The sequence below is a fragment of the Notamacropus eugenii genome, chromosome 5 (assembly GCF_028372415.1).
Source record: "Notamacropus eugenii isolate mMacEug1 chromosome 5, mMacEug1.pri_v2, whole genome shotgun sequence".
Lineage (NCBI taxonomy): Eukaryota > Metazoa > Chordata > Mammalia > Diprotodontia > Macropodidae > Notamacropus > Notamacropus eugenii.
This window is the reverse complement of record NC_092876.1, coordinates 369,955,194-369,973,526: the sequence shown is the minus strand read 5'-3', so window position 1 is coordinate 369,973,526 and position 18,333 is coordinate 369,955,194. Positions and strand designations below refer to the sequence as shown.

Genomic DNA, 18,333 nt, shown 5'->3' with positions numbered 1-18,333 from the left:
TTGTACAAGATGATCCTTAAGTTCCCTTCCAGATCTGAGCTTCTGTGATTGAGACTTAGGACCGAACTCATACAATTCTGGGGAAGACTCTCAGTCTTCAGCTCCCTCTCCAGCAAAATAAGGGGGTTGAACCAGAAATCAGGAGTTCCTAATCTGGGGTCAATGGACCCTTGAGGGATCCATGAATTTAGATGGAAAAAATTATATCTTCATTTTAATATAATTGATTTTCTATGTATTCCTATTTAAAAACATTATCCTGAGAAAAGATCTATAGTCATTACCAGACTTCCCAAAAAGTCCATATCACAAAACCATTAAGAATCTTTTCACTAGAGAATTTATTAATTCTGTAATTTATCACCATCAGGAATAAGTTTTTTGGGGGGAGATAGCTTAAAACCAGATGCTTTTGTGATCACTGGGTGAACAGCAATAATATGAGATGCTACATATTTTTAGTAAATTCTGTTATTTGCTAGGATTTAAATATTAAAAGGCTTGGGTTTACCATTAGGTTCTTCCTGTGAAAGTATTCTTTTAAAGTTGTCCTCAATTCATCCACCTTTCTTTTTTGTATCACTTTGGTAATCCGTAGATTCCTTCTCTGCCCTTTTCACATCCTTCAGTCTTAGCCCTCTCCTTCTACCCATCTCCTCTTAAACCAGCTAAATGTATCCAAGTTATCATCCTACATAAAAATGAAGACTCAAAGTGCATGTGACGCACTGGTAATAGAAAGCTTATGGTAGGTACAAATAGTCTGCAGCTTCTGTGCAACAAATATTCACATGAGGAAATTGTGTAGAGGGTATGTATTATCAATAGAGAGCATTTATTATATATTTACTATGTACTAGGCAATGAACTAAGTACTGGGGATATGAATAAAAACCTGCTAGACTGTCTCATCTCTCAAAGGGCTTACAATCAACTAGAAGAAGACAACACATAATGGGGAAGTAGAAAGGAAGTGGGGAGGAGGAGGGATATATGTAACTTTGCTGAAGATTTCCAGAGAGTCCTGTGGAGGTCTGGAACCAAGCAAGAGAAGGCCAAAGTTGGTTTATCTAATCCCAGGAAAATTCTGGGGTAGACTTTAGCTTTCTGATGGAGAGGGAGTGGAAGTGATCTCCTGAATGGAGACTCATCTGGAGATGTTGGAAGAGGAAATGTATGACCATAAACAAGGCAGACCAATCATGTAATAAGAATTAGTGGTAACTGATAGAAAACTTTCTGGAGGAAAGTTTCTAACATTGAAGAGTATCAGATGTTCTCTAGAATATCTGTAGGAAGAAAACAAGCTTTTATTAAGTGCCTAATATATGATAGGTACTATGTTAAGCACTTTACAAATTATTAACTCACTCAATCCTCATAATGATCATTAAAATTAGGTACTATTCTCATTCCCATTTTGGAGTTGAGGAAACTGAAGTAGATAGAAGTTAAATGATTTGCTCTGGATCACATACTTATTAAATATTTGGGGGAGGATTTGGACTCAGGTCTTCCTGACTGAAGGTGCATTGCTCTATCTACTACACCACCTCTTTATATATTCAATCCAAATCCTTTAGAACTCTGGTCTTTCAAGTTTTGATTGTCTACTGTACAACACCTGGATTCTCACCATCAATATATCCAGCTCAACATGTCCAAAAATGAGGCTATCATCTGGTCCCTTTAACTTGTGTCCTTCCTCCCACTCTTCCATATTTCTATTGATGGCACCACCATCCTCTTAGTCAGTTGGACTTGAAACCTCAGAGTTACCTCTGAAGGCAACTTTGATTGTTTTACCTCCCTTATCTCCATTTCCCACGACCAAGCAATGATAAAATCTCTCAATTCCTCAGTTTTCTTACTTGTAAAATGAAGAGGTTTAAATCTCTAAATTAAATCTACAATCCTATAACTCACCTCCATACGTCTCCCATTATCTTTTATCTACTCATTTTTTCTTCTTAGCTCAAGGTCCATCTTTAATTTGGACTATAATAATAGCATCCTAATTGATGTCCCTGTCTCTGGTCTCCTCTCACCAATTTATCCTTCACCTAACTGCCAGTTTTTTTTTCTCATGCACAAGTCTGAATCCTTGTTAAAACAAACAATCACCACAAAACCCCTTCAGTGACTTTCAACACTCTGTAGGATAAATAGCTTTTATCCAAATATATATTTGGAGTTAGAAGGGACTCTTAGGGGTCAGCTAGTCCAACCTCTTCACTTTGCAGATAAGGAAACCGAGCCCCATACATATGGAATGATTTGTCCAAATTCTTTGGATAAGTGATAGAGTCAGGATTTGAACATAGTTGTTGCTGTTGTTGTTCATCCATTGTTTTTGAAGGGGACCAGTGACATCACAGATGATGTCTTGATGTGTGCATTGTCTTAACTGAGGCAGAGCTGTGCAAAGCCATTGACATCACTCTCTCTTCTAGAGTCACTGATGTCCAGGGGCAAGACAAAAGTCAAGATAACTGACAATTGGCAACTGGCTGGAATGCTGTGGATGACCTTGTTATCTTTGATGTCTGACCAAGCTCTATGAACACAGGTCCTTTTACTTCAAATCCAACATTTTTTCCACTGTACCATAGTCTAGCATTTAGGACCCTCCATAGTCTGGCTCAAATGTACTTTTCCAGTCTTTTTTCATTTCCCTTAGGTATCTCTCCAAGGCTATAAGTTGCAGAAAAGATGCTGGCCTATACTGGTAGAATTAGCTTCCTCACCTAGAGTTCCCTACCCTTAGAAATCACAGGTCTGATAAAATCTTCCTCCTCTTCCTCATTCTAATAGGACTATTTTCAGTCTATTTCAGAATGTACATACAAACTTCTGGAGTTAGTATAAAATTGTATTAAATTAATGTATTTTATTTTTTTCTATAAAACCTATTATTTCAATTGGTGTAGGAAACTCCTAATAGGGAAAGTTACCCTATTAAGATGGATTGGCACTTGAAAGTTAAGGACAGAGTGGCACAGTGGATATAGAACTGGATTTGGAGTCAGCAAGATCTGACTGCAGAGACAGCCTCAAATACTTAGCTGTGTCGTCCTGGACAAGTCATTTTATCTCAGGCTGCCTCAGTTTGCTCATATTTAAAATGTGAAATAATAGCACCTACTTCTGAGGGTTGTTTTAAAAATGAGACAAAATTTATAAAACTATTTGCAAACCTCAAAATGCCACATAAATACTCATTGCTGTAGTTGCTGTTATTTTTACTTGAATGCCCAGAACACAAAATAGCAGGTGTCAGAGGTGAGACATAAACCCAGATCATCCTGACTCTGTCAGTTTTCTATGCATTACATTACTACCTTTTAAGATAAAAGTAATTAAAAATAGAGGAAAATGGAACATTTTTGAATATCAACAAAAAAAACTTATGAAGACTAAGATCACAAACAACTGAAGCTATACAGCTATGGTGAAAGAGAAACAAAATTGCATATGCCAGAGAACTTTTGTCCTGAATTCACAAAATCTACATGTAACTGGTTAGTGTCATGAAAACTACCTGATCATAAAAGTTGACAAAATATCATAAAATAAAAAGTTAGAAATACATAATATATTCAAAGAAAAAAAGGAGCACCATTAGGTAAAAAGACTCTTACAAGAGGGACCATATAACATCATCAAGATTAATATAAATGATGCTTTCACCTTAATCCTATCCACTTTAGTCTTTTTAAAAAATTTATTTTTAACATATATTTTCTTTATAACTTTAGTTCCAAATTCTCTCCTTCCTGCTCACCACTATCCCACTCACTGAGAAGACAAGCAAAAGAATATTGATTATATATGTGAAGTTATGCAAAAACATATTTTCATATTATAAAAAAGCAAAAAATAAAAATAAAGTGAGAAAAATATACTTCAATTAGCACTCAGAATTCATCAGTTCTCTCTCTGGAGGTGGAAAGCATTTTTTCATGATAAGTCCTTTGGAATTGTCTTGGATCACTGTATTGATCAGATTTAACAAATCTTTCACAGTTAATCATCATTATAACACTAATCTTACTCTTCAATAATGATCTCCTGGTTCTTCTGATTTCAGACTACATCAGTTCATATAGGCCTTGCCATTTCACACCCCCCACCCCTCCTGAAACCATCCCCTTTGCCATTATGGTACAACAGTACTCTGGCACAATCATGTGCCACAACTTATTTAGTCATTCCGTAACTAATGAGCATCACCACAATTTACAATTCTTTGCCATCAGAAAAAAGCTACTATAAATATTTTTATACACATAGGTCCTCTTCCTTTGATTCCTTTAATATTGATACTGCTGGGTTAAAGGGTATGCACAATTTTATAGTCCTTTGGATATATTTCCAAATTGTCCTCCAAGATGGTTGGAACAATGCACAACTCCACCAACAGTTTATTAATGTAACTATTTTCCCCTATTCCCTTCAGCATTTGTCATGTCTGATAGTTATGAAGTGGTACTTCAGAATTGTTTTAATTTGCATTTCTTTATTCAGTAGTGACTGAAAGCATTTTTTCACATAATTAGAGACAGCTTTGATTTCTTCTATTGAAAACTATTGTTAGCCATCAATGATTTTCTAAAGAAAAATCCCCATGGCCATATAGATTCACAAGGGAATTCTACTGAACATTTAAAGAACAGTTTATTCTAATATTATATAAACTATTTGTAAAAACAGGAAAAGAAGGAGTCCTATGAAATTCCTCTTATGATACAAATGCGGTGCTGACACCTAAACCAGAAAGAGCCCAAACAGAAAGAAAACTATAGATCAATTTCCCTAATGAACATTGATACAAAAATTTTAAATAAAATACTAGCAACGGATTACAGCAATATATCACCAGGATCATACACTGTGATCTGGTAGAATTTATATCAGGAAAGCAGGGTTGGTTAAATATTAGGAAAACTATCAGCATAATCAACCATATCAATAACAAAACCAAGAGAAATCATATGATTATCTCAATAGATGCAGAAAAAACTTTTGACAAAATACAACACATATTCCTATTTTAAAGAAACACTAGAGGACATAGGGATAAATAGAGCTCTCCTTAAAATCATAAGTAGTACTTTCTAAAAACATCAGTGAACCTTATCTGTAATGGGGATAATCTTGAAGCCTTCCCAATAAGATCAGGGGTGAAGCAAGGATGCCAGGATTGTACTAAAACTGTTACTTATGGCAATAAGAATAGAAAAAGAAATTAAAGGAATTAGAACAGGCAATGAGGAAACAAAACTATAACTCTTTGCAGATGATAAAATGATATACTTAGAGATTCCTAAGGAATCAACTAAAAAAACTACTTGAAATAATTAACACCTTTAGCAAAATTGCAGAATATAAAATAAACCCATATAAATCATCAGCATTTCTATGTATTACTAACAAATGCTAGCAGCAAGAGATAGAAAGAGAAATTTCATTTAAATAACTATTGACAATATGAAATGCCCATGAGTCTACTTGCCATGACAAACCCAGGGACAATATGAAGACAATTGAAAAACCCTTTTCACACAAATAAAGTCAGATATAAACAAATGGAAAAACATCAATTGCTTATAGATAGGCTGAGCCAATAAAATTAAAATGACATTTCCACCTGAATTAATTTACTTATTCAGTGTCATGCAAATCAAATTACCAAATAATTATTTTGCAGAGGTAGAAAAAAGATAAAATTTATCTAGAAGAACAAAAGGTCAAGACTAGCAGGTATTAATGAAAAAAAAATGTGAAGAAAGGTGACCTAACCTAACCAGATCTCAAACTGTATTATAAAATGGTAATCATAAAAACAATCTGCTACTGGCTAAGAAATAGAGTGGTGAATCAGAGGAATAGGTTACATACACAATACAGAGTAGAAAATGACCATAGTAATCTAGTCTTTGGTAAACCCAAAGATCTAAGGTTTTGGGATATCAGCTCATTATTTGACAAAAACTGCTGGGAAAACTGGAAAACAATATGGTAGAAACTAGGCATAGATGAGCAACTTATACTATAAACCAAAATAAGGTCAAAACAGGTATATTATACCATAAGCAAAGTAGGGAGAATAGTTGACCTGTCAGACAAATAGATAAGGAAATAATTTATGACCAAACAAGAAGTAGAGAACACTAGAAGATGCAAAATGGATAATTTGGGTTACATTAAATTTAAAAGATTTTGCACAAACAAAACCTATACAACCAAGATGATGGTTGTTGTCCTTCATTCTTGAAGAGGACCAAAATGACGTTGGCATGATAAAGTGAAGTGTCAATGTGTACAACTGTGGCTGCTCAGACCAATACAAGCTCAGAATGCTCCACCACAGATTGGGCACAGATAGTCCACAAAAACATTTGGGGTGGTTACTCCAAATTTGTGCATCCTACATTTCCTTTGTGTTGTTTCAATTCTGCTTTGCTCATAGAGCACAACACCTTTTCTGATGTGGGCATGCCATGCTGAGTGGTCCTGTGCCAATGTCTCCCATGTCCCCCAATCAAATCTAAAGTTCTTGAGAAAGACCTTGAGAGTGTCCTTGTATTCCTTCTTCTGAACACCATGTGATCACCTGCCCTAAGATGATAAGGAAAATAGAAAACTGGAAAGATTTTTTTTTCGCAAGTGTCTCTGATAAAGGTCTCATTTTTCAAATATGTAGAGAATTGAGTCAAATTTATAAGAATGTATGTTATTCCTTAATTGATATATGGTCAAAGGATATGAATAGGCAATTTTTAGATGAAGAAATCAAAGCTATCTATAGTCACATAAAAATATACTAAATCACTATTGCAAATTAAAACAACTCTGAGGTACTCAGACTCAGACAAATGGACTAGTATGACAGAATATGAACACAATAAATTTTGGAGGGAATGTGGGAAAATTGAGACACTAATGCACTATTGGTTGAGTTATGAACTGATCCAGCCATTCAGGAGAGCAATTTGGAACTATGCCCAAAGGGTTATAAAACTTTGCATACGCATTAATCCAGCAATAACATTACTAGGTCTATACTATATCCCAAAGAGATTTTTTTTTAAAAGGGAAAATGATCTATTTGTACAAAAATATTTAGAGAATCTCTTTTAGTGGCTGCACTGAATTGGAAATTGAGGGATGTCTATCATTTGGTGAATGGCTAAACAAATTGTGATATATGAATGCAATGGAATATTATGGTGCTTTAAGAAATGGCAAATGAACTGATGAAAAGTGAAGTGAATAGAACCAAGTGAACATTGTATACAACAATAACAATATAGTATGATGACCAACTGTAAATGACTTAACTATTCATAATGATACAATGATCCAAAACAATTCCAAAGGACTCAGGATGAAAAATGCTATCCACCTAACGAGGAACAACTGGTAGAGTCTGAACACAGAACAAAGCATATTATTTTTCACTTTGTTTTTTTCTTTTTCTTTTTTTTTTTTTTATTTATTTTTATTTTTTTTTTATTTTTTAATTTAGCTTTTAACATTCATTTTCACAAAATTTTGGGTTACAAATTTTCTCCCCTTTTCTCCCCTCCCCCCCCAAATGCCAAGCATTCTAATTGCCCCTATGACCAATCTGCTCTCTCTTCTATCATCCCTCTCTGCCCTTGTCTCTGTCTTCTCTTTTGTCCTGTAGGGCCAGATAGCTTTCTATACCCCTTTACCTGTATTTCTTATTTCCTAGTGGTAAGAACATTACAGTTGATCCTAACACTTTGAGTTCCAACTTCTTTAGCTCCCTCCCTCTCCACCCCTTCCCTTTGGAAGGCAAGCAATTCAATATAGGCCAAATCTGTGTAGTTTTGCAAATGACTTCCATAATAGTTGTGTTGTATAGGACTAACTATATTTCCCTCCATCCTATCCTGTCCCCCATTACTTCTATTCTCTTTTGATCCTATCCCTCCCCATGAGTGTTGACCTCAAATTGCACTCTCCTCCCCATGCCCTCCCTTCTATCATCCCCCCCCACTCTGCTTATCCCCTTATCCTCCACTTTCCTGTATTGTAAGATAGGTTTTCATACCAAAATGAGTAGGCATTTTATTCTTTCCTTTAGTGGAATGTGATGAGAGTAGACTTCATGTTTTTCTCTCACCTCCCCTCTTTATCCCTCCACTAATGAGTCTTTTGCTTGCCTCTTTTATGAGAGATAATTTGCCCCATTCAATTCTCCCTTTCTCCTCCCAATATCTTTCTCTCTCACTGCTTGATTTCATTTTTTTTTTTAAGATATGATCCCATCCTCTTCAATTCACTCTGTGCACTCTGTCTCTATGTGTGTGTGCGTGTGTGCATGTGTGTGTGTGTACTCCCACCCAGTACCCAGATACTGAAATGTTTCAAGAGTTACAAATATTGTCTTTCCATGTAGGAATGTAAACAGTTCAACTTTAGTAAGTCCCTTATGACTTCTCTTTGCTGTTCACCTTTTCATGGTTCTCTTCATTCTTGTGTTTGGAAGTCGAATTTTCTTTTCAGCTCTGGTCTTTTCATCAAGAATGCTTGAAAATCCTCTATTTCATTGAAAGACCAATTTTTCCCCTGAAGTATTATACTCAGTTTTGCTGGGTAGGTGATTCTTGGTTTTAGTCCTAGTTCCTTTGACTTCTGGAATATCCTATTCCATGCCCTTCGATCCCTTAATGTAGAAGCTGCTAGATCTTGTGTTATCCTGATTGTATTTCCACAATACTTGAATTGTTTCTTTCTAGCTGCTTGCAATATTTTCTCTTTCACCTGGGAGTTCTGGAATTTGGCCACAATGTTCCTAGGAGTTTCTCTTTTTGGATCTCTTTCATGTGGTGTTCTGTGGATTCCTTGAATATTTATTTTGCCCTCTGGTTCTAGAATCTCAGGGCAGTTTTCATTGATAATTTCATGAAAGATGATGTCTAGGCTCTTCTTTTGATCATGGCTTTCAGGTAGTCCCATAATTTTTAAATTGTCTCTCCTGGATCTATTTTCAAGGTCAGTTGTTTTTCCAATGAGATATTTCACATTATCTTCCATTTTTCCATTCCTCTGGCTTTGTTCTGTGATTTCTTGCTTTCTCATAGAGTCCTTAGCCTCCATCTGTGCCATTCTAATTTTGAAAGAACTATTTTCTTCAGTGAGCTTTTGAATCTCCTTTTCCATTTGGCTAATTCTGCTTTTGAAAGCATTCTTCTCCTCATTGGCTTTTTGAACCTCTTTTGCCAATTGAGTTAGGCTAGTTTTCAAGGTGTTATTTTCTTCAACATTTTTTTGGGTCTCCTTTAGCAGGGAGCTGATTTGCTGTTCATGCTTTGACTTCATGTCTCTCATTTCTCTTCCCAGCTTTTCCTCCACCTCTCTAACTTGATTTTCAAAATTCTTTTTGAGCTCTTCCATGGCCTGAGCCCATTGAGTGGGCTGGGACACAGAAGCCTTGATTTCTGTGTCTTTGCCTGATGGTAAGCATTGTTCTTCCTCATCAGAAAGGAAGGGAGGAAATGCCTGTTCCCCAAGAAAGTAACCTTCTATAGTCTTATTTCTTTTCCCTTTTCTGGGCATTTTCCCAGCCAGTGACTTGACCTCTGAATATTTTCCTCACACCCACCTCACCTCCTGATCCTCCCAGCCAGTGTTTGGGGTCTGAGATTGAAATGCTGCTTCCAGCCTCAGGGCTTTGGGCGGGGGCAGGGCTGCTATTCAGTGTGAGATTAAATTCAGATGCTCAGGTGAGGGCAGGGCCGCCTCTCAGGCTCAGTTCCCTCAGGGAGTTTATGCACAGACCTTCAACAATGGATCCAGGCTCCTGCCTGCTTGGAGAGCCCTGGTCTGCCGCTGCCCCTCAGCTTCTGTCTCCTGAGGGGGCCCGAGCCATGGGGGCACCCCACTCCCCCCTCGACCCGCCAAAGGGACTCTCTCACAGACCCCCGTCACCTGTGGGTGGAGGTACTTGTGCGGCCGCTGGAGATCCCGTCCCTGAAGCCCGCTCGGATGTGTTCCTCTCGGTGCCGCGGCCACGGCAGGGCTGTACTCAGCTCCCAGTCCCGGCGCCCAGTCCGCAGCACGAAGGACCTTTTACGAGAGGTTTGCAGGTCTCTCCGGAACAGAAATCTCCCTCGCTCCAATGTTCTGTGGCCTCTGGGTGCAGAATTCGCCGTGAGTTACTTCTTTGTAGTTGTTCTATGGGTTGTGGGTTCGGAGCTATGTGTATGTGCGTCTTTCTACTACGCCATCTTGGCTCCGCCCCCCTCACTTTGTTTTTTTCATAGTGTTTTCTTTTTGGTCTGTGTTTTCTTTCACAACATGACTAACGTGGAAATATGTTTTGAATGATTGTGTATGTATAACCTATTTCAAATTGCTTACAAACTCAGGGATAGCAGAGGGAGGGAGGGAAATAATTTGGAACTCAAAATAAAAACATGTTAAAAATTGTTTTTACAGGGAATTGGGAAAAAATAAAATATTATTTAAAAACTGCCTATTCATATCCTTTGAACATTTATCAATTGGGTAATGGTTCTATTTTTATGATTTTGACTCCATTCCCTATATATTTCAGAAATAAGGCCTTTATCAGAGATACTTGCTGTAAAAATTTTAATATTACTTTGTTTTAGAACAATATAGTTTCCCTGATATTTTTTTTTTTTTACTGTTTTCTGTTTTTGGTTTTTGCTTTTTTTGAGATCATGATTGCTATCTCTGCTTCTTTTTACTTCCACTGAAGCCTAATAGATTCTACTTCAGCCATTTATTATAACTCTGTGTGTGTCCTGTTTCATACCTCATACACAGAGTATATAGTTTAGTTCTGGTTTCCAATTCATTCTGCTATCTGTTTTTGTTTTGTGGGTGAGCTCATCTCGTTCTCATTCATAGTTACGATTATTGTAAATTTCCTTCCATTCTATTTTTGTGTTTATCCTTCTTTCTTTCATTTGATCCTGCCCCTCCTCAATAGTCTGTTTTGCTTCTAATCAGTGCCTCCCTTCATCTGCCTTCCCTTTTTATCATTGCCACTGCCATATCTCTTATCCTCTTCCTTTCTTGTTGCCCTATTGGGTAAGATTGATTTCTATACCCAACTGAGTGTGCATATATATTCTTCGATTTTTGAACTAATTCCAATGAGAGTGAGGTTCAAGTATTGCAACCATACCCCCTTATTTTTTCCCTTATACTATAAAAGTTCTTCCTTGTGTGCCTCTTTTATATAAGAAAATTTTTCCCATTCTACTTCTCTCTACCATCTCAGTGCATACTTCTTTCTCATTCCCCACTTTTTTTGGAGACCATCCCAACATATTTGATCCATACTTATGCCCTCTTTTAATGGCAAATAAAATTAAGATCTTTTGATGTTTTTGTTTTAGTATAATCAACTGCCTGATTGAATCTTGCTTTTATCAATCAAGAGTTTTTACTAGGAGTAAAATACACAAACAAGTGTTTCTTTAACTAGAAACAGTGTATATACACACATATATATATTTATATGTATGTGTTTGTATTGTTAATGTGATTAAAGATCTTCCCCACCCATTAATGGACCAAGACTTTTGTTAATGAGGCACTGGTTCTCAAGGGTTGTGATGTCCTTTGGTTCTAAAAAAGGTATAAATACTCTGAGTTGAAGTTGAATTTTGGGAGGTAAGAAAGTTTGAGTGACAGATGAGGACTCTGGGAAAAGGCTAGGGAGCCCCTCCCCCAAGCTTTGAAAACCAGATATTGGGCCCTATATGGTAACGATGGTCAGACAGCTGCACTTGTCTGTTGAATTATGATCAGGCAGAGGAAGCCTGGCCTGCTGCCCTCCTAAGTTGTCTTAGGCTGGAAAAATGTTTCATTCGGATTTTTGTTGGCTGTACTGTTCCAAAATTTGATTTGAAGCATTGCTTTGATGTTGTTTGGAGTTAGGAGGGGAGATACTTGGAGGGCAATGATGGGAGACTTTGGCTGGGTTGCTACTTGTACCCTGTCATCTTGCCTCTCTTTCTCTATCCACTTTCTAAACCTAAACTCATCATATATTCAGTTATCAATGTGCAGGGTATCTGAGCATAATGGCAGACTTTTAATCACAGACTTTTTCCTTAATACTTTGGGACACCAAAGCCTATAGTTGAGTTGATTTGTTCGCAGAAAAGCAAACAAACTTTAACATCAGTCTAAGTCAACATAGAAGTAGGAAGATGAGTGAGATGAACAAAAAGTTACAATGTGTTTCAAAAGAAAAATTCAAAAAGGTTTCTGGACTGTGTTTAATTGCTCTCAACTCTGTTGGTATGGGGAAAAAATGAGGCTATGCTTTTGAGGGAGTATTTTAATTTAGTTTTTATATTTTGAGTTTTCTTTATGTATTCAATTTGAGCATCAAAACATAACATTCTGTTCTGCATAATTACAAACATTATAATAGAGCCTTGACTTCTTTCCACAACCACTCTATTCTTGGACTCAAACATAAGAGACTATATAACTGGGCAGGTGTGGGCAGATGAGGTCAGAAGCAAGATGGTAGATGGGATTAACATCTCAAAGGATCTCAATAAGTGGCAGAAATGAAAGAGAGTAAGTCAAATGAAGTTCACTTGAGGTAAGGACCGAATTGTATGTGCCATCTACAATTTCATAATCAAGAGGGAATTCCTCCTTAAAAGAAATGATCAAATAAGGAAGGTCAGAAAAGCCAAGACAGGAAAGATAATGAACTTGATGCAGTTAGTTATCAATTCTCCATCTTCAAACTCCAGTAAATTTTATTTATAGAAAGTTATAGCTGTCCCTGCTCATGTACTACTGGTGTTACTGGAGGGTCATGCCAGTATGCTGGTGGGATTCCCTACATATTTATGTTATCTAACCTTAGTGGGAAGCTCAGTGCTACATGCCAATTGTTTTGTCTTTCCTTGATTGACTATCACAATTTCTACAAATCTTCTTACTCCTCAGACTTCCTGTAATACTTACTCATGTAATACTTACATCTCTCAAGAGATGACCTTACTTCCTATTTTAATAGGATCAATAGTTATCATTTATCTAACTCTTTCAAATTTGCAAATCAATTTAACCAAATTATTGCATTTATGCCTCACAAAATTCTGTGAAGTAGGAAGGAAGGAAGAAAGAAAAAAAAAAGAAGCAAGCAAGCAACAAGAAGCATTGATTAAGTACCTACTGTGTATGAGACACTGGTGCTCATTACTTAACAAATAGCTCATTTGATCCTCACAAAAGCTCTGGGAAGTAGGTACTATTATAACTCCTATTTTACAGATGAGGAGACTAAGGATGAGAGATTAAATGACTTGCCCCACTGTAAGTGCCTGGGGCAAGATTTGAACTCAGGTTTTGATGATTCCATGTCCAATGTTCTAGCCATTATAGAAGCGCAATAGTCATATTTACTAGTTGTGTGACCTTGGACAAATCCTTTTTCTCTATTTCATTTTCTTCATGGGTAAAATGAGGGAATGGAACTTCATGACTTCCCAGCTATAAATCTGTGAGGTTGTAATACTGAAATCCACCCTCAAATGCCTCCAGTAAGAAGAAATGCCAGAGAGATTGGTGGAAGGATAACTGAAGAACAGCTAAGTGATTTGTTCTCTGGCCCCAGAGGGCAGAATCAATAAATCCCTTAGTGTCCCAGTTACTATCATCTTTTCAGCTGGGAAAGCTCACTTTCAAAATGTGTCCTCTCAGGCCATAGGTAAGCACATACAACTCCTATGTGTTTACCCCACGGTAACCATTTTCAGTTCTACTGTCCCTTCCCCAGAGTACATCTGTCTTGTTACACAATGGACTATTTTTTGAACAGCAGGTGAAAGAAGAGGTTCAGCCAATCTACTGGCCATCTTCTTTAGATCATAGAAGGGGAAAGCGTCTCTGATAAAAGTCCAATCCTTCTGAGCCAACCAGTCATCTTGGAGTGTCCTATTACATGCGAACTAATTAGAAGTTATATATTTTCTCATCATGACATTAGTTGGCAAATATAAACTCTGTGTGAGAAGGAACCCACAAACAAAACATACCTTTCAACAAAGTGTCACACCCTATAATCTTATCAGTTTTATTAGAGGTCTGTTCTTACATGTTGAATAGAGGACTATTTCTACATGAGTGTAATAACTGAAAAGAAATGCCTAACTCACCTAACACAGGGTTCAGAAGAAAAGATATGACAACCTCCACCTGATGGAAATCTGAAAATGAAAAAGAAAAAAGGAATGAGTTGTAGTATTATAGAAACTAGAATATTTTAATGAATCAGACTTTCATATATGAAGTATCTACTAAACACTCTGAGGAGTTTCCGAAGAGATGATAAATAGCTATTTTTCTTTTGAGGATCTGACAACCACATGGAATCAGAGCAGAAACCAAGCAGTACTGGAAAAACATCTACATTTTAATAGAATGAATGCATGTCAACTATGGCTACAGTATCTATATAGTATAAGGAGACTGAAGCTAAGACATTTTCCCCAGGTTACATAGTTGTTAAGCATATGAAGCAAGATTTGAATTCCTACTTCTATCCCAATACCCCCCAAACTATTAAACTATGCATAGATTGGCCTAGCAAAACCACCAACACAAAAAGATCAAAGAAAGGAGGAGAAGAACTCATAAGTACAAAAATATTTATAGAAGCTCTTTTTGTGATGGCAAAAAAAAAAAAAAAAGGAAGCTGAGGATGTGACCATCAATGGAAGAATGACTGAATAAGTTATATTATATGAATGTGATGAAATATATTTGTGCTGTAAGAAATGATGGAGGGAGTGGTTTCAGAAAAAAAAATTAGTAAGACATGTGTGAACTGATGTAAAGTAGAGGAGAACAACTTATCCTGTAACAACAACATTGTAAAGACAAGCAATTTTGAAAGACTTAGGAACTCTCATCAAAACAATGATTAACCAAAGGACTCGTGATAAAATATGCCACTGATTTCCAGATAGAAACGTGATAAACTCAAAGCGCAGACTGTGGCACATTATATATGTTTATATATAAATATGTGTGTACATATGTGTGTATGTATGTGTGTTGGGATTGGAAGCTCAATTCCGTGTGGACGGTCTCGGGCGGGTAAAAGTGGGACTTCTAAATCTTAGAGTCTTATGAGGCCCTCCATGAACAGCAGGGGTTCGAGAAGGTCAGACTGAGCTAGCTCGGCTAGCTCGGGTATTTCCGCCTCTCCCCGGGAGATACGTGATGGGTGGAGTCTCCCTGCCCTCGAGGTCGTCCCGGATTGGAGCACACCTAGTTACCTAACAGCACGGTATTGAGATGCAAACTGTGTGGCTGAAGGTTAAGTAGGATTGAGGAAGCCTGAAAGCTCTCTTAGCACGTGAGGAGCCAAGAGGACAGTAGGCTCCGCTTCTTTTCTTTCCTCTCTCCCCTCCCCCTCTCTCCCCGCTTGTACTTCTATTTCCAAGCCCTTAAGATCCTAGCCTCCTTAGGAAATCTCCCCCTCTTCCTCCTAAGGAAGACCCCCCCTGCACTTGTAACTAGACCCTGAAATAAAGCTCAACCCTTGTTCGACTCTGGAACGTCCTTTCTCTCATATGTGCATCCGGCGTGGCCAGCCGAAGACCTCGGGAGGTGAGGTAAGAAAGACTCGGGTAGCCCAATACAGGCCTCTAGGCTTGGCATATGTGTACATGTATATGTATGTATACCATTGGTTGCTGTCTTTTTTTCTTGAAGAGGATCAAAATGACATTACCATGATAAAGTGAAGTTTCAATGTGTATGACTGTGACTGATCAGACCAATATAAGCTTGGAATGCTCTACCACAGAATGGGCACAGATGGTCCATGTGAACATTTGGGGTGGTTACTTCAAATTTGCTCATCCTATATTTCTTTTGTGCTGTTTCAATTCTGCTTTGCTCATAGAGCACAGCAGCCTTTCTGATGTGGGCACACTATGCTGAGTGGTTGTGTATCAGTGTCTCCCATGTCAAACAATGGAATCCAAAGTTCTTGAGAGAGACCTTGAGAATGTCCTTGACCTCTTCTGACCACCATGTGATCACTTGCACCATGTGAGTTCTCCATAAAATAGTCTTTTTTGGCAAGCATACATTTTGCATTTGAACAGCGTGGCCAGCCCATCAGAGAATGCTTCTCTGAAGCATAGTTTGAATGCTTGGCAGTTCAGTTTGAGCAAGGACCACAGTGTCTGCTACCTTATCCTGCCAGGTGATCTTCAGAATCTTCCTAAGACAGTTCAAATGAAAGTGATTCATGGTGTTGGTATACTGTCCATGTTTCACAGGCATACAACAATGAGGTCAGCACAATGACTCTGTAGCCCTTCAGTTTGGTGGTTAGTCTAATACCTCTTCTCTCTCAAACTTTTCTTCGGAGACTCCCAAACACTGAGCTAGGTGCGTGTCAACCTCATTGTCAATTTGTTCATCCCTGGAAACTATACTACCATGGTAAGCGAGCTTATCCACAGCATTCAAAACTTCTCCATTTGCTGTAACCAATGGTTCCACATATGGATGGTGTGTGTGGTGGTGATTGATGGCACACCTGTGTTTTCTTGGTGTTAATTATTAGCCCAATTATTAGCCCAAATTAGCACAGGCAGCAGAGAATTGATCCAACAGCTTCAGGAGAAATGCCAGGAGCAGAACAGTGGTCTGTACACAACGTTTGTAGATCTGACCAAGACCTTTGACACTGTTAGTCATGAGGGCTTATAGAAAATTATGTTAGATTTTGGTTACCCAGAGAAGTTCATCAGTTTGTACATCAATTTCATAATGACATATTTATCTGGGTACTGGATAGTGGACAGTGCTTTCATACCTTCCCAGTCACCAATGAAATGAAACAGGGCTGTGTGCCTGTTCCCATGCTTTTTATCATGTTTCCAGTTATGTGGTCAAATGCTCTCAATGAGGATGAACAAGGCTTCATGGTCAATTTCCGTACTGATAGTAAATTCTTCCATTTTAAAAGGCCAAAGACCAAAGTGAAGGGAGTGTTGGTACATGATTTTCTGTTTGCAGATGATTGTGCACTCAATGCAGCCTCTGAAGCTGAGATGCAATGTATGTGTATATGTTTACTATGTATATGTGTATATATGCATATATGTACACACACACATACATAGTCAATGCAGAAATCTGAGTGGTACAGAGTGCTGGACTGATCATAGACTTATCCTCTTCAAGCTAAATATTTTCATTCAATAAAATTGACATTCCCCAAGGCAACATGACTACCAGAAGAATTAATATCAACACATTAGAGCTCTTCTCTGAGAGGGAACAGTTTGTTGCTAACTAGGAAGGAAAGTTGAGCTAACACACAGTTGGGAACAGTGGAACAGAAAAGGAAGGGGCAGCTTTCAGAGATTTGGTGTATAGCACTGCATTTGCTCATCTGAGTCAGAACACTCACAAATACTGAGACTGGTTTGATGAAAATGATGAGGAAATTCAGAAGCTGCTAAATGAAAAATGAGAACTCCATAGAGTTTACTAGCAGGATAGCTCATCAATTTCTAAGAAAGCAGTATCTAATTCCATTATAAGTAAAGTACAAACAAAGCTTAGAGAGATGCAGGATTCTTTGTTCAGTAAGCGTGGAGATGAAATTCAGTTTTCTGCTGATACTAACCATCTAAAATGCCCTGAAGGCTGTCTATGGGTCAGAGACCTATGGTGCATTTCAATTACTTAGTGGTGATGGAGCCACATTGATTAGTGATAAGGACAAGATCCTAGAGAGATGGGCTGAACACTTCTATAGGGTTCTCAACAGATCATTATCAATGCTGAAGCCAGTGACCATTTGGCTCAATCCCTCCCTAGCTGAAGTTCCAACTGTAGAAGTGATTTTGAATGCCATTAGGTTCCTTTTGCATGGAAAAGCTCTTGGTTCTGCTTCTTTTCCAGCTGAGATTTACAAGGTCAGAAATCCATCGCTCATCCAAAAGTGGTTGAAATTTTCCAGTTTATGTAGCAAGAGGAGGTTATCCCCCAGGATTTCAAGGATGTCTCCATTGTCCATCTCTATAAAGGTAAAAAAAAAAATAGATTGTCCTGTCATTGCTAGAAAGATTCTTGCCAGAGTCCTCCTTAATAGGCTAATCCTTCACCTGGAAGATGGTCATTTACCTGAGAGTCAGTAAGGCTCCAGAAATGTCTGAAAGATTGTTAATATGGTGTTTGCTGCCTGACAGAGAAAATACAGGAGCATCATAGAGGTCTGAACACAATGTTTTTAGATCTGACCAAGGTGTCTGATACTGTCAG

At 37.8% G+C, this 18,333-nt stretch overlaps 1 protein-coding gene and 1 long non-coding RNA gene across 11 annotated transcripts in view; one reads left to right on the top strand and one right to left on the bottom strand.

Annotated features, from left to right (window-relative positions):
- The window catches only part of ADGRG2 (adhesion G protein-coupled receptor G2), a 178,896-nt gene that overhangs the window by 108,148 nt on the left and 52,415 nt on the right, over positions 1 to 18,333 (bottom strand). For 7 of the 10 annotated variants that reach the window (XM_072614196.1, XM_072614195.1, XM_072614201.1 and 4 more), the window contains one exon: positions 14,196 to 14,246. The exons of 1 other annotated variant lie outside the window; for it this stretch is intronic. The gene's annotated coding sequence lies outside the window, so the exon portion shown is untranslated. Of the gene's footprint in view, positions 1 to 9,963; positions 10,168 to 14,195; positions 14,247 to 18,333 lie in introns of all 10 variants that reach the window. 2 more of the 10 variants (XM_072614198.1, XM_072614197.1) reach the window with 1 other exon arrangement.
- Positions 1 to 18,333, top strand: part of LOC140506724 (uncharacterized) — a 92,455-nt gene that overhangs the window by 48,567 nt on the left and 25,555 nt on the right. The window lies entirely within an intron of this gene.